The 14,422-nt window shown below is 39.0% G+C and overlaps 1 protein-coding gene across 3 annotated transcripts in view; it reads right to left on the bottom strand.

Moving 5' to 3' along the window:
• The window catches only part of LIN7A (lin-7 homolog A, crumbs cell polarity complex component), a 45,670-nt gene that overhangs the window by 11,883 nt on the left and 19,365 nt on the right, over positions 1-14,422 (bottom strand). The window lies entirely within an intron of this gene.

Genomic DNA, 14,422 nt, shown 5'->3' on the forward strand with positions numbered 1-14,422 from the left:
CCCATGACTGATGGGAACTCAAGCAATATGATTTGAGCAGTGTCTTTGCCTCCACCAATGGCTTTTTTGTTCTCTGACCTTTTGAGAGAAGATTTAGGAGGCTGATCTTAAAAAAAAATAAAGTAACTTGCTCAGCATACAGATTCTGAAGAATGGAATTGGAAATTAAATTTTGGAGAAAGGTCACTGCACCAGTTTTCATCAGCCACAGCCAGGAATGCGGAAAAGGGCTGGCAGACTGCTAAGTCAGACCTGGAAAATGGTAATACATAGGCCACTCTGACAGTAAAGTCTCCTATTTATATCCATGGAAACTACAACAGTTACAAAGAGCACAATTTTTATAGAGCAAATTCTCAGCAACAAACACTATTTTACAACATAGTCACCGCTGTTAACTAACTGTGCATTATTGCCAGCAATGAACATGAACCTGCATGCTGCACTTGTAAAAATCTGCACCAGCAGAGGTGTCCCATAGCTTCACAGCTACTATGACAGCATTGCTGTTGAGATGCACCACCCGCTGCCTCACTGTACTCACATCCGCTGTCTGCTCTCCATAAATGTTCAGCAAACATCACTAAATGTCAATGGGTGCCACTGGAATAATTAAATGACACCCCTTTGCTTCATATACACTTCCACGTCAGATGCCATTCTGTCACACTGCCTCTCTGCTGCCATCTGTCACATGGCAACAAAATGAAACGGAATATTAATGGGTTGATTCAACTTCTACTACTATACCACCAACATCTACTTCCAATGGGGCACAAGAATATAGCAGGAGGCATTACTGTCAGAGCAGTTCTCATATCATTCTTTAGAACACAATTGTACACTCAAATAAATGGCATAAGATTAACAATGTTATTATATACAACTTTCCCTCCGTTGTCTCTTCTGATACACACTCTTGGCCGCCTTTATATGGTTCTTAATTCTGCCTTTCGAACATTTCCAGTACAGAAAAATTTCTGTTTGCAGGCAGAAACACGCTCTTTGGTCTTTGGGTTTATCCCACTCTTGGATTAAAAATATTAAGAAAAAGCCTTGTCACCAGTCAGTCATTTTGAAATCACCTCCAATAAATAAGTAAGTAAGTAGGTAAGTAAGTAAATAATCAGACAAGTTTTTGAGAAACAAATGTGTATGCATGCAAACAAAATCTCTTGTTCTTCTTACAAAACCACCACATGGAAAAACTGTTCCCACATACCACTATGTATATATGTATATATAGTTTGGGTGTTTTCTTGACCTCCTTCATCAGGAATTTTGTCTTTTTGTGTGTTTTATCTCAGGTTGTATTTCTGAGAGAGATCTTTTGCTGGTAAATTATGTTCACTTTTATGGTTCCTGAGCACTGCAGACTCAACTGCACTTTGCATGGTATATTTACCTTTCACTGTTTTGGTGATACTTCAGCACAATCTCGCACAGACCAGGTTTAATGTTTACTGTAAGTATTATGGTGTAGGGGAATTCACTTTACAAGTACAACCACTGCGTAACTGCAGTTATGAATAATCAAATACTTGTTACTTCAAAACATATATGGTATTGAATCACTTATAGTGCTCTATTCTTGATACCTGTCAGTTATCTTACAACATGAGAGGAGATTGTCCATATCATTGCTTCCTCCACAGGTATAAATGTTGTATCTGGATAGAATGTCTAAAAGCAAGTATTTTATTATTGAAGAATTATGACATTAAGCTTCTTTGAAAACAGGTCACGACATTTCACACATAGGAACAGTTATTGCTAAGTTAAAATACTCATCCCTAAGGAAGAATATCACAAAGATGAGCTGATAATGATATTTCATATGATTATTAGCTAGGTCTGATGTCATATAACTGCACAGCATTTACATCCTACTAGTATGGAGCTGACAGGCGTAATAGTACCTAATATTCTGCTAACTAATTTGTATACTCACAGAAGGGAAAAATTCATTAGCAAGTGATTAAGCTAAAACATTATAAAAGAATCAACCAACTCAAATAAACATGAAAAATGCAATCAATAATGCTATCTAATTGTAAATTATCAAAAGCAATACGTTTAGATGATGTTCTGCCACCAGTTGTCAGCGATTGTAACACCTACAGTACTTAGGAAAAGTTTTCCATCTCAAACCTAATCCTTTATAAAGCAACAGGTGCTACCTGTCTGCAATATCTGCTTCAGGCTATTGTTAATCTAATTCTATATAAAATGTATAACGTAATTTGAGCTAGAGAAGAATAAAACATACACCTCAATGACGAATTCTTATTAACTCAGTTTAACAACCACATGCAAATTGGTTGTTCCATAAAGTTCCATAAAGTTTTCTAAGGTTCAGACTGTTCACTTTAGCAGTGCACAAAAGCATGGGAGAAATCCACAAATAAGGGAAGGGACAATGAAATCTCAGCCTTTTGAGATGCATAGCCACAGCTGTAAGGCCAGTGCTTCCAATAATTTCACCCCACAGCCCTTTGTAGGTGGATGGCCAGCTTCCACATGCTGTATGTTCACCAGGTAAAAGCATGATTCACACGGGGATCTGTTCATACAGCTCCCATTTATGCTCTGGAAACAGAAATACTCAGGTCCATTTTCTCTTCTGTGCAGCACAGAGATCACAATACTTATCAAGAAACACTGGAAGCCAGAATGGCGCCTTTTTAGTGGCTGTAAGAAATCCCCTCAGATGTCATAATCTACAGTTATTCTCCCACAGTACTCAAGAAATACAAGAGAGGAGAAGGAAGAAAATAAGAACTAGAAAATCTGAACTTGGAAGTGAATGCTTGTGCTGTAGCAACCTGTGCTGGCACAGAGAAGTGCAGTTTGGGTTACAGCAGGTGCTGCAGTGGCATCAGGTGCAGCAGGTAACCCTGACATGGTGATGATTCTCATCTCTGCCTATTCCGCTACGACGCAAATAAACTGTTTTAGCATCCTGAAGCACAGGGCTGCCTTACGGGTAATTCAGGAGCTGACTTCTTAGCAGAAATTACTCCGTATGGACTCATAACAAAACAGCATGTACCGGGCTGATCTATTTCTGTAGACGTGAGTGTTCAGTAGGAGACTCAGGGGTAGCAGGGCACTTAGCAGCCTGTTTTATAAAGGTGGCCAGAGGAAGCACTCAAAAAAAAATCCTGCATGCTGCTGTGTATTTTCTGCTGAACTCCAGAAGTTACAATTTAATTAAAAGGACTCTGTTCCATTAACTTCTGTAAGAGGTATTCAATGCTTCCTCCCAACACAATATTATGTAATTCTATGTTGTAACAGTAACTACAATAACGATGCTCAACAGATTTTAGGACAACTTGTTCTGAACAGCAGGAAAGAAGGAAGAGGCAGAAATCATTCTCCAGCAATGAACAAGTATTCAAAAAAGATGCCACATCAAAACAAACAACCCAAGAGAGAGAACATTGCAATTTAGACCTATAAAGCAGCAGGCCAAAAAATCTTTGCTGAGATTATTAAGTAATTAATTATTAAGGAAGTAACCTGTAGAAGGCATGTAGGTCACTCCAAAAGTAATGCCTCCTTTTTATTTCCATGGAAACTACAACAGATACAAAAAGCACAACAACACTCTTTGATAGAGAAAATTCTCAGCTACAAAACACTGTTTTTCAACACAGTCACCATTTTTAGCGATGCATTTTTGCCAGCAATGAACAAGAGCCTGAATGACTTGCTCATAAAAATCCACACCAACAGAGATAGGAAAATGTTGCCCACACAGTCCATATTTCATTGGCCTGAACAGATGGAAATCAGAAGGTGCCAAACCAGGACTGCACAGTTGGCGTGGTAGGACAGTCTAGCCAATGTGCTCCACAGTCTTCACATTGGTATGGGGCCTGGCATTACCATTTTGCAAGAGAAAGGCTGTCTTAATTTCTGGCCTGACTCTGGAAGTTTGAACCTTCAGCTCAGTCATCACTGTTATGTAGTCGTCAGAGTTGATGGTTTGTCCAGGTTCCAAGAAATCCAGATGGATCCCCCCATTCCTACACAAAAAGACAGTGCACATCAATTTACCTGCAGAGGGCTGCATCTTGAACTTATCCATCAGTGGGGAATTTACATCTCACCACTCCACAGACTGACATTTTGACTCCAGCTTGTAGTGGTGACACCACATCTCAACAGCATGCGATCTAGAAAACTGTAATCTTCAGCCTTAAACTGGTTCAGGAGGTCCAGAGAAACTTGTGCATGGTGTTCTTTCTGTTCTTGTGTGAGCATTCATGGGACACACATGGCACAAACTCTGGTTCTCCATCATTGCCACCTTTTCTAATGTATTGAGTCAACATTCAGCTCTGTACAGAGATCTCTAGTTGTAATCTGCCAATTTGCATAGATGAGCTGGTTGAAATGCCCTTCATTTTGTGGTTTGACAGCTGTGCGTGGCCGTCTGGAACATGGCTTGTCTTTCATGTTGCTGCTGATCTTGCTGAAAAGCACCACCCACTGCTTCACTGTGCTCACATCCACTGTTTGCACTCCATAAACGTAAAGCAAGTGTCAATGAATGTCAATGGGTGCCATTTTTTCCACATGGAGAGATTCAATGACATGCCTTTGCTCCACATGCTCTTCCGTGATTGAATGACCCTCTGCTGCCATCCCTCACATGGCAATAAAATGTAAGGGAAAGTTGGTGGGAAGATTCAACCTCTACTGCCCTTTCACCATCACTCACCTCTAATATCGTGGACCAATACAATAACACAGGAGGCACTGCTTTCAGAGCAGTCCTTACAGTAAGCAGCTCTGTTTCTATAGTACCCAAATTATCATACTACATAGAAAAGACGCAAAAGTCTTCCTTTAGGAAGTCACAAACGAATTAAGCGCCACAGGGAAGTAGTTTTAATGGTGTAACAAAACAACCTGCAAAAAGATTGGTGAGCTGTGTTTAGCACACAGATTAGCACCATATTGATTCAGTTTCCTTCGCTCGCCTGCCAAAGTTCTTATTGCTTCAGTATAGAAGGGAATTTAATACCTTTTTTGGGGACAAGTTTTTCAAGGAAAGGAACACAGGAGCCTGTCACGAGGAGTCAAATACAACTAGAAGATTATATAGCCAGAGTGGAGGTATGCAGCTAACCAGGCTTCCTTCCACTATTAACTACTTTTTACCTCTGTGACCATACTCAAGCTCAAAGCCAATGTACTGGAGAACTTCCTTTCAGCCGTAAAATCATGACAGCTTAATTAAAATGGAAAATCTCTATTGATAGTATGAATCCCTGGCATTCAGTGGTTCTGTGATTCCGTGTCTACCTCCAGGTTTTATTCCTCTTCAGTATCATGTGGAATTTCTGGTTTCATGCTTGTGTTCTGCTTCTTTCAACTATCTCACATGATAATCATGTTCAAGATAGCACGAATTCACTATAAAAGTGTATTTTTTCCAATACAGCTACAGCCTCTAGCTAAGATACTGTCCTAAATAAAATCACATACCACAGGAGAAGAAAGCAGTTCTGCAGGCAAGTTTAAAACAGACTTAATTCCTAGCTACCAAGCTGACACAAGCACAAACTGGTTAACATTGTTTAATAATAAATAAATTAAAAGAAACAAAAACCCAACCCAACCCAAACTAAACCAAAAAATAAAACCCACACAACCAAGGGAACGTTGAAGAGAACGAGAATGTGACAAAATATTGGCAGCCTTATGGAATCACTGGCTGTGGGCGCCATATACACAGATGACAACATTCAGATAATGATAAACTTAGATTATTCTTAAGCACGACTGTTTGAATGAATGAACCACAAATGCCCATTCTGTTACAGGCTTATGCCACACGTTTGATTAAACCTGGCAGAAGCAGCATTAGGCATGCACAAATGTATTCACGCTGTACCGTGAACGGCCTTCATTCTGACAAAAGGTCTTCCTCATAATGAACAATAAATGGATGCCTGAGCAGAAGACATGATAAATTATAAGGCTTGCTGCGAGTACCAAGAAGTCTGTATTACATAACTCATTTCCTGCAGCTACTGAATTTGGACAACTCATAGAAAAAGCTGATTTGTGACAAGTAGTCTGTCTTTATGAGCTATTTATATCTGATAGAGCATGGTCATTCAAGGTTGCTGGCATTTGGAACATTTTCTATTATAAGCTTTCATTAGTCTGTAAGTAGTTACATGCTAGCGTCAGGAAAATTGTTGGTGTTTACCTTCAAAACCTCACTCTATATCACTTTCACAATTGTCAAAACAATTGTTCCCCATGAAATAACACTGTGTAGCATGAATCACAGGCAGCAGGGAGGCTAATCCATTAAATAGCTCAAAATGAATTCAGTCTCGTTTAACAACATGAGGAGATGAGGCAGTTTTAATTTTAGAACATGTTGAAGAAATATGACAAATGTTGGCTTTTACATTTTCATATTTTAAAGTTTCTTTTTTTGTGGGGCCAGGGATATGGCAGAAACTAGGTCAGTTTTACTAAAGTGAGGAAAAAAAAAAACCAAACCTTGATGCATTATTAAGCTTTCCTTAGGCAACAGGAAAAAAAAACCGTAAAGGGCTGAAATGCTGTTAAAAATAAAAGAAGTATAACCACTGTAAGGGTGTAATACTTTAATTCAGGGTGGAACACAGTATGGATGCCCAAGTTAAAATGCTGTAATATTGTTTGCTCCAGCATTTATTTTTTGCATCTGCATGTGTGCAGAAAGGAGCGGTGCTCGCTCTGCCCTGACAGTGTCTCACTCCACCCTGTGTTTGCTGCTTGAAAGCCAAACAAAGTTTTGGTCCATGAATCTTTGACATGTGAATGCTGTGCCTATCCAAGAAACATCCCAACAGGGGCCAGAGGCTGGAGCCAGAATCCCTTTCCTCCCTTCTGTGCTAGCAGAAGAAGATAACAGATGTACCAGGAAATACATGCTGTTACATCCTCTGCTCCAGTAGGAGCACTGGCGCGTTGTGGATGAGCCAGGTGACACATCCCCAGTGTTGCTGTTAGGACACACAAGACCTCTCTGTGCCCTTTCTCCTTCCCTCCAATGTTGATTCTTTTTCAAAGTACTCCTCTGACACTGTAAAGTCAACAGAAGTTACATGGCATCCACTTAAGAATAATGAAAAATAGACAGCTTTATGAGCAGAAAATATTAGGAACAATAAAAATATGACTGGGTCATTTAGTTTATTTCACATTCCTTAAGCACTGCTCTATTCTGGCTCAAAGTCAATGACAATTGTGACCCTGCACCTTTGAAGACAAGGCTATATGCATCTTAAAAACTGTAAGCTTTACAATCACCAAAAATTACTTTCCCGACAGCCTCCTCGGCTGCTTCTGCTTCAGTGTACTGGGATCAAAAGAAACAGTAATACATGTCATTAGATAATTCCCATAAAGGTAGTTGGAATTGATAGGTCATAATATAAAACTCTCTTTTAGACTTCACTGTCAGTTACTTTTGAGTTCAAAAATATGCCAAGCATCACTATACATTCATTTCCTCCACTTTATCAGTAATTCTGCATGTGCTGTATATGCAACAGCCATATGCCATAAATTAAGAGCTCTGGCAAAGCCTTGTCACTATCAACACCTGGATAAGAGATGACATAACCCGAGCAAGTCATGCAAGTTTATCTCAAATGTTCCTATTGAGCTGAGAAGGCAGGGAGAGTGAAGGAAAACTGCTGGCATTTCTTATTTTAAACACAAACAAAAGTGTACCCAAAATGGAGTTCTCAAACAGTCTTAACAATTCCTTTTCTTTTTTGGAGGCATATTAAAAATGGAGATGGAGGAGCTTTTCTCAGGAGTCTGATCAGCAACTTCTGTTAAGGTGAAGCTGATGGATGTGGATGTTCCATCAAGGGAGAAATGCAAGCTGATGCAGATACTACAGGGGCTTTCAACAGACTGTCAGCATAAACATTCCTCAGTAGTTCACCTAGCTGACGGTTCCTCTCAAGAGGAAGAAGCAGGCTTGAGATGAACTGCAGCAGAGGATGTTCTGTTTATCTGTAAGAGCTTTATGTAATCAAATTCAACACTGCAGAAATAAACTAAAACAGGAACATGAAGAAAATAGAAAAGATGCCAAGGTGCACTGCCACTGACCCATGAGAGTGACCTGCAAGACAAGATACTTTTACAGGTACAGAACTATGAACATCATATCAGCACCACTCACCGAAGAGTTTTAGTACATGCATACCAGCAATCCTGATAAACTGGAGCATGAACAAGATATGTCACTGCTTTGATTTTATGTACTGCAGGAATCTTACAGCACTGATATATTTCTCTCACAGCTACAAAAACAAAGCACAAATGCAAGCAGATATATACCCATCAGCTGACTCTGAAAATTGATCTTTAATCAAAACCAATGGGAGAAGGCACTGATTAAAGATCAGTGATACGCTATGGCCCTAGATTCTGGGGTAGTGCATCTGTGAAATCCATGTATTTAGCTCGAGGCAGCTGAAAAAGTGACAACAGCAGCTGTTTTAAATCTCCTGCAGCAAAGTCATGGAAGTCATAGGGACTTAGTAATTACACAGAGACTTAATAATGCTTTCTCTCAGATAAAGATTGGGCTGCCTGGCAAATTCGTATGATTGCCATTAATGAAGGCCATCTGCTGAGTAACAATCATTTGTGCCATCCAGGGCTTGCAAGTAACCGAGTATAGTTTCAGTCACGTAGGGTAAAGTGATGCTTTTCGAAGTGCTGAGCTTTCTAAATGCCTAATACAGTACACAGACCTTTTTTTTTTTGCAACCAGTTGTTTTTTTCTTCCCTAATTTACATACTGTACAAATTCATTCCTTAACTCATCATTACAGAGATAATACTTGTAACCAGGAGAGGGAAATCAAGACCTAGTAAAATATGAAAGCAAAACCATTCTGTTGTACCATCAGCTTAGGATGAAATTAAGTAATGTCCTTTCCAAACAGTGATGGGATGTGCTGAAGTTATTTTTATCTATCAGTATTTTATGTGGCTTTTCACTGCTTGGGTCCTAGTCATGGAAAAGGGACAGAAAAGGTACAGCAGAAAATTCTTGCAAATGCTACCCAGTTCTAGAATTTGGGAAAGCTGGACTGCTTCAGATGACATCAGATCTTACCTGAGTATCTACAAAAGGAAAAGGCTGAAACTTTACAATCATGTGAGGATCTGAATGAATCTGCTTAATTTGTATGAATACGTATTTTCTACTGCATGAATTCTATGGATAGACTAATGGTGCAGTAATTCTAAATAAGCTGTCTGGAACACTAGAACAAGGTATCAGATTAGTCTAAGAGGAATGTTAATTCCCAGCTAGGGACAGGGTACTATTCAGATGTAACTGCTTCTATGACCTGAGTTAGAAATCTGAGCCGAAAAACCTCATATGCTTTATTACAGTGAGTTGTCCTATTGGCCTTTCGTTTACTAATTGCCTTATTATTAAGTCCAGTATACTATTTTTGCTTAATCCTGGCTAATACCACCATTTGCATGGGTAAATGTGACAGTAGGGGACTTCGGATGCTGGGCTTCATATGGAGCTTATGTCACTGTTGCGTGCTATGAATTATAGCATCTCTAGAGCTAAGTCTTCTAGATAAACATGAAGAAATTGCACTTTCTAATTCAAAACTTCATCAAGTTGGGCTTGCTCTGTGAAGATGAGATTCTGTGGGAATTCTGTTCTTCCTCCTGTAACAAATAGTCATCACTCAATGAAATAAGAGAGTAAGAAACAGCAGAATTCAAAACCAGAACCTTCCTCAATGCAATCCAAGAGAGTCTGGCCTGAGGAACCTCTGATTTTACTGGGAATAGGATTTATCAAGCAGGAAACATTGAAACTGTTTCCAGAGGCTAAGTCTGAGAGGCGAACGAACAGGATTACATTGTAAACTAAAGAAACCATCTTTAAATTCAGAGATTCGTAGAATGGCTTGGCTTGGGTGAGAGCTTGAAGACAATTTAATTTCAGTCCATCTGCCATGGTCAGGGCACCTTCCAATACACCAAGCTGCTCTAGGCCTGGCCTTTAACACTTTCTGTGATGAGGCATTCACAGCTTCTTTGGGTATCCTGGTCTAGTCCCTCTCCATACTCTTAATAACGACTGTCTTCCTGACATCTTATCTAAACCTACCCTCTTATAGTTTAAAACTGTTACTCATTGTCCTATCACTATTCTCTCTCATGTAGCCCCCCTTTAGGTACTGAAAGGCTGCAATGAGGTCTCCCTGGGGCATTCTCTTCTCCATGCTGAACAATCCCAACTCACTCAGCCTGTTATCATAAGACAGGTACCCAGTTTTCTGATCATTCTTATGCCCCCCACTCTGGACCTGCTCCAACAGTCCTTATGTTGGAGGACCCAGAGCTGAACACAACACTTCAGATGGGGCCTCACAAGAGTGGAGTGAAAGGGGAGAATCTTCCCAGACCTGCTGGTCACACTTTTTTTAAGGCAGCTCAGGATACAGTTGGCTTCCTGGGCTGAAGGCACACGTTGCCAGCTCATGCTGAATTTTTCATCAACCAACACGCCAAAGTCCTTCTCCTCAGGGCTGTTCTCAATGGATTCTTCTCCACTCCTGTATACATGCTTGGGATTGCCTCAGCTCAGGTGCAGAACCTTTCACCTGGCCTTGCTGAGCTTTATGAAGTTTGCACAAGCTCACCTCTCCAGGTACCTCTGAGTGGCTTCCCTTCCTTCCCGCATGTCGACCACACCACACAACTTGGTATAATCTGTAAACCACCTGAGAGTGTACTCAGTCTTGTTGTCCATGTTACTAAAAAAAACAGTGCAAGTTCCAATACTGACTTTTGAGGAATACCAGTACTGCCACTGATGTCCATCTGGATAGAGTCTTTCACTGCATCTGACTGCAACCATCCAGCTCATTCCTTATCCATTATCCAGTACCTTCAAATCCAAGTCTCTTCAATGAAAGGCAAGGATGTCACACACACAAGTGTCAAACGCTCTGCACAATTCCAGGTAGATGACATTGGTTGTTCTCTTATCCAGTGATGCAGTTACCCCTCCACGGAGAGCCAGATTTCTCAGGCACTACTTGCTCTTAGTGAAACCATTTTGGCTGATACCAGTCTCTCTGTTTTCCATGTACCTTTGCATGCTTTCCATGAGGATCTACTCCAAGACCATGCTGGGCATGGAGGTGAAAATGACTGGCCTGTAGTTTCAGGTCTTCCTTTTTTCCCTGTCTTCACAGGCAACATGCTGTTCCACAGACTATGTTAATATAAAACACAACAGCGCAGTATTCTGTGTTGACTGCTCCTCTGTTTAAAGCAATGATTGTACTTGACTGAGTCCAGCAGAAGCGCTGTGGTGCGATGACCTGACATTTTGACTGGAGTCATATGACAACAAAATAAAATAATGCCTATTTTTGTCTTTCTGGCTGACTCATAACATTTTTATAAAGATCATTTGATCTGATTACATTTGGTATTGATAAATGCTTTATTATAGGTATATTCTAGCCAGGTGTATTTTAAATAAATATCCACAGAGAAAAACATTAGATTTAAGTAATAAAATGGTAAAGAGAAGAAAGAAAAGTGAAGCATAGGAAAGGCAGATATACTTGAATTTTATACTACTACTGAAGATACAGAAATAGCAACTTCAGAATCTACTTGGAAGAAAACTGCTCATACAGAGATCCATGGGCTTATTAAGCTGTAACTCCACTTTCCTGGCACTTCAGTACTGATCACCAAATGTGAATGGTAAATGAATTTCCCACAGTCTCCTAAGGTATTTGGTGTGTTTTATTCAACTGTTCACTCTAACTTCTGTGCCATTCTAAGGTTTACTGCCAGACCAGAAGTTTCAGTTCACCTAATTTCCTTTTCACCAGCTTAAAACAATTCAAGTCACTGTACCAATTCAGGTCGCTAGTTTTATGCTCTGCATGAATATACCTTCTCAGCATTTCAATTATGCATTCGGTTTTCATGCCTTGCAGTTCATCTATTCTAGTAATCTCCCAGGAATCAGAAGAATCCAACACAGCAACAGCTTTGAATAAATAGCAAAAACACATGGAAGGAAGGGCTTACTGGTATAATGGACAAAATTCATGCATCCTTTGACAGGTGAAAAGGCCATAGAAACTTAACTAATTTTCACACAGCTGGTGAGCTTTTGAAACAAGTAATTTTAAAATGAGATTATATATATATATATAATATATATATATATATATATTATATATATATATATATATATTTTTTTTTTTATTATTATTATTATTATTTTCAAAATACAGTTTTCCTGTGACCAAACTTGCAAGGGCTGCCTTGCTTTTTGGTCTAGGTGGTACAGCTGGGGTCTTCAGATGAAAAGAATATACTGAGGCCAATACAAACTTCAGTTATTTCCATTATTTCCAGAGCTAATACAAATTCCTTCCTAGTGCCAGATAGAATATTTCAGTAGGTGGTACTTATATTTAGTTAATTGAGAACCATTAATCACCATTTCCTGACATAGCACTCTAGAAAAATGCCAAAGTACTTCTATTTAAATTTCATTCACTCAGTCGCTTTAAAAAGATTTTATTTCTGTGGAATATTGGTTTGAGGATTTGAATTGGTGGCTTGATTTACTAAATATGTTCCCATAAATACAATTCATTACTGCCATTTAATAGGTTCCTACATATTAGATTGAAACCTACATCATCTAATAAAGTATCTCATACTTTAAAAGGCTAATTAATCATAAAGGTGACCTACTGAAGTTAAATAATTCCTAGTTATAGAAAGGACAAGTCACAGTCAATCAAAACTGTGAGGACTAAAATTATCATTTCACCTGCATTCAGTCCAACATCAAGTTTCCCTGGGATATATTTTAACAATGAAACTCACTGGATAGTTACGTGTTCATAATTTCTTCAACTAGAAAAGAAAACATTTATTTTCCAAAGCTCTTCCATTATGTAATTTATTGGACTACAAACACCTTCCTTAACCAGCTTTATTAGATTTTCTGATGAAAGTTAGGCTCAGACCTCGTATTATATAATGTACACATCACACTGCAAATCTGAATCTCAGCATACATTTAACAAGCAGCCTCTTCCTGAATTTGCATACTAATATAAAGTCTTCCACTGCTTCTCACCCCATTTCAATTACTGCTACCTACTGCTGACTCTCTGTCTACTTCATTGCATTCTCCAGGAAAATCGATCGGTCCATACAACTTTTTACATTTCTTCCAGCTGACTGTCATGCCTCTCCCTTGAAGGTCAGTAACTCCTCTCCTCTTCACTATGAAGCTGCTAAGAGAGGAAATGAAAAGCTAGTCTCCACACTCTCAAAGACTGAAGGTTAGAGAAGATAAACACTGGGAAGGCGCATTTGCAGGGAAATTTCTGTCTAGCCTCAGCTATTTCAGCCTCAGATATGTAACCATCTGTCTCCCAGTAACACCAGCGTACATGAAGGATGTGCAAGAAGGACAATCTTGATTAACTGCAAGACCCAGAACAAAAATTATCCAACTCGTTACTGCAGTGCTTGGAGAAGTCTATCAATTCAAGATGGATGGAATATTCCATGCTTTTCTTACTCTTTTTATTTTTTAACAGAAGAAAATCTTTGCCAGCATTTTCCAACAACTTTTCAACTGGTAAAAAAAAGTGTTACAATCTAAACATTTGCCAAAGGTTTAATGTAAGTAACTGTACAGAGGAGCCACATGCTGAACAATCTTAAGAACTGTCAATCTGTATATGTCAATTCTTCTACTCTCCTTGGATGAAAGGAGCCATTATTGGATATTTTATACTAAAATGTTTCTTCTACGAAAGTACTTTTATATGTAGTCATGAATGGCATTAATAATTTTCTTTCTTTGGTAGAGTTTTGTTATCTAATGGTGTTCTCTAATGGGAAGTGGTGGAGTCACCATCCCTGGCAGTGTTTAAGAAGTATCTGGATAGGAGATATAGTTTAGTGGTTTTCTGTAGGTATGGTAAAGGGAGGACAGCTGGACTAGATGATCTTGTATGTCCTTTCCAACCTTGTGATTCTTTGATTCTGTGATATATTAACAAATAGACCAGTTATTTATATTGGTCTATAAGTATGTAATATTTTAAAAGAAATGCTTTTTTTTTTTTTTTTTTTTTTTTTAATGAAGTTGGTAGAACTGACTTAATTATTCATCATCAATCGATTCCTGTGTTACAGGCATATTAAGGTCACTAGTACTTGGATGCAATACTCTATTAGCAATTAGACTGTCTGGCATGTACGAGCTATCTTTACACAACACTCTACAAAGACCTTTTGTGCCACTGAGATGGTTTTGTCAAAATCCACTTTCAGTTCA

The sequence above is a fragment of the Coturnix japonica genome, chromosome 1 (genome assembly GCF_001577835.2).
Source record: "Coturnix japonica isolate 7356 chromosome 1, Coturnix japonica 2.1, whole genome shotgun sequence".
Taxonomy (NCBI): domain Eukaryota; kingdom Metazoa; phylum Chordata; class Aves; order Galliformes; family Phasianidae; genus Coturnix; species Coturnix japonica.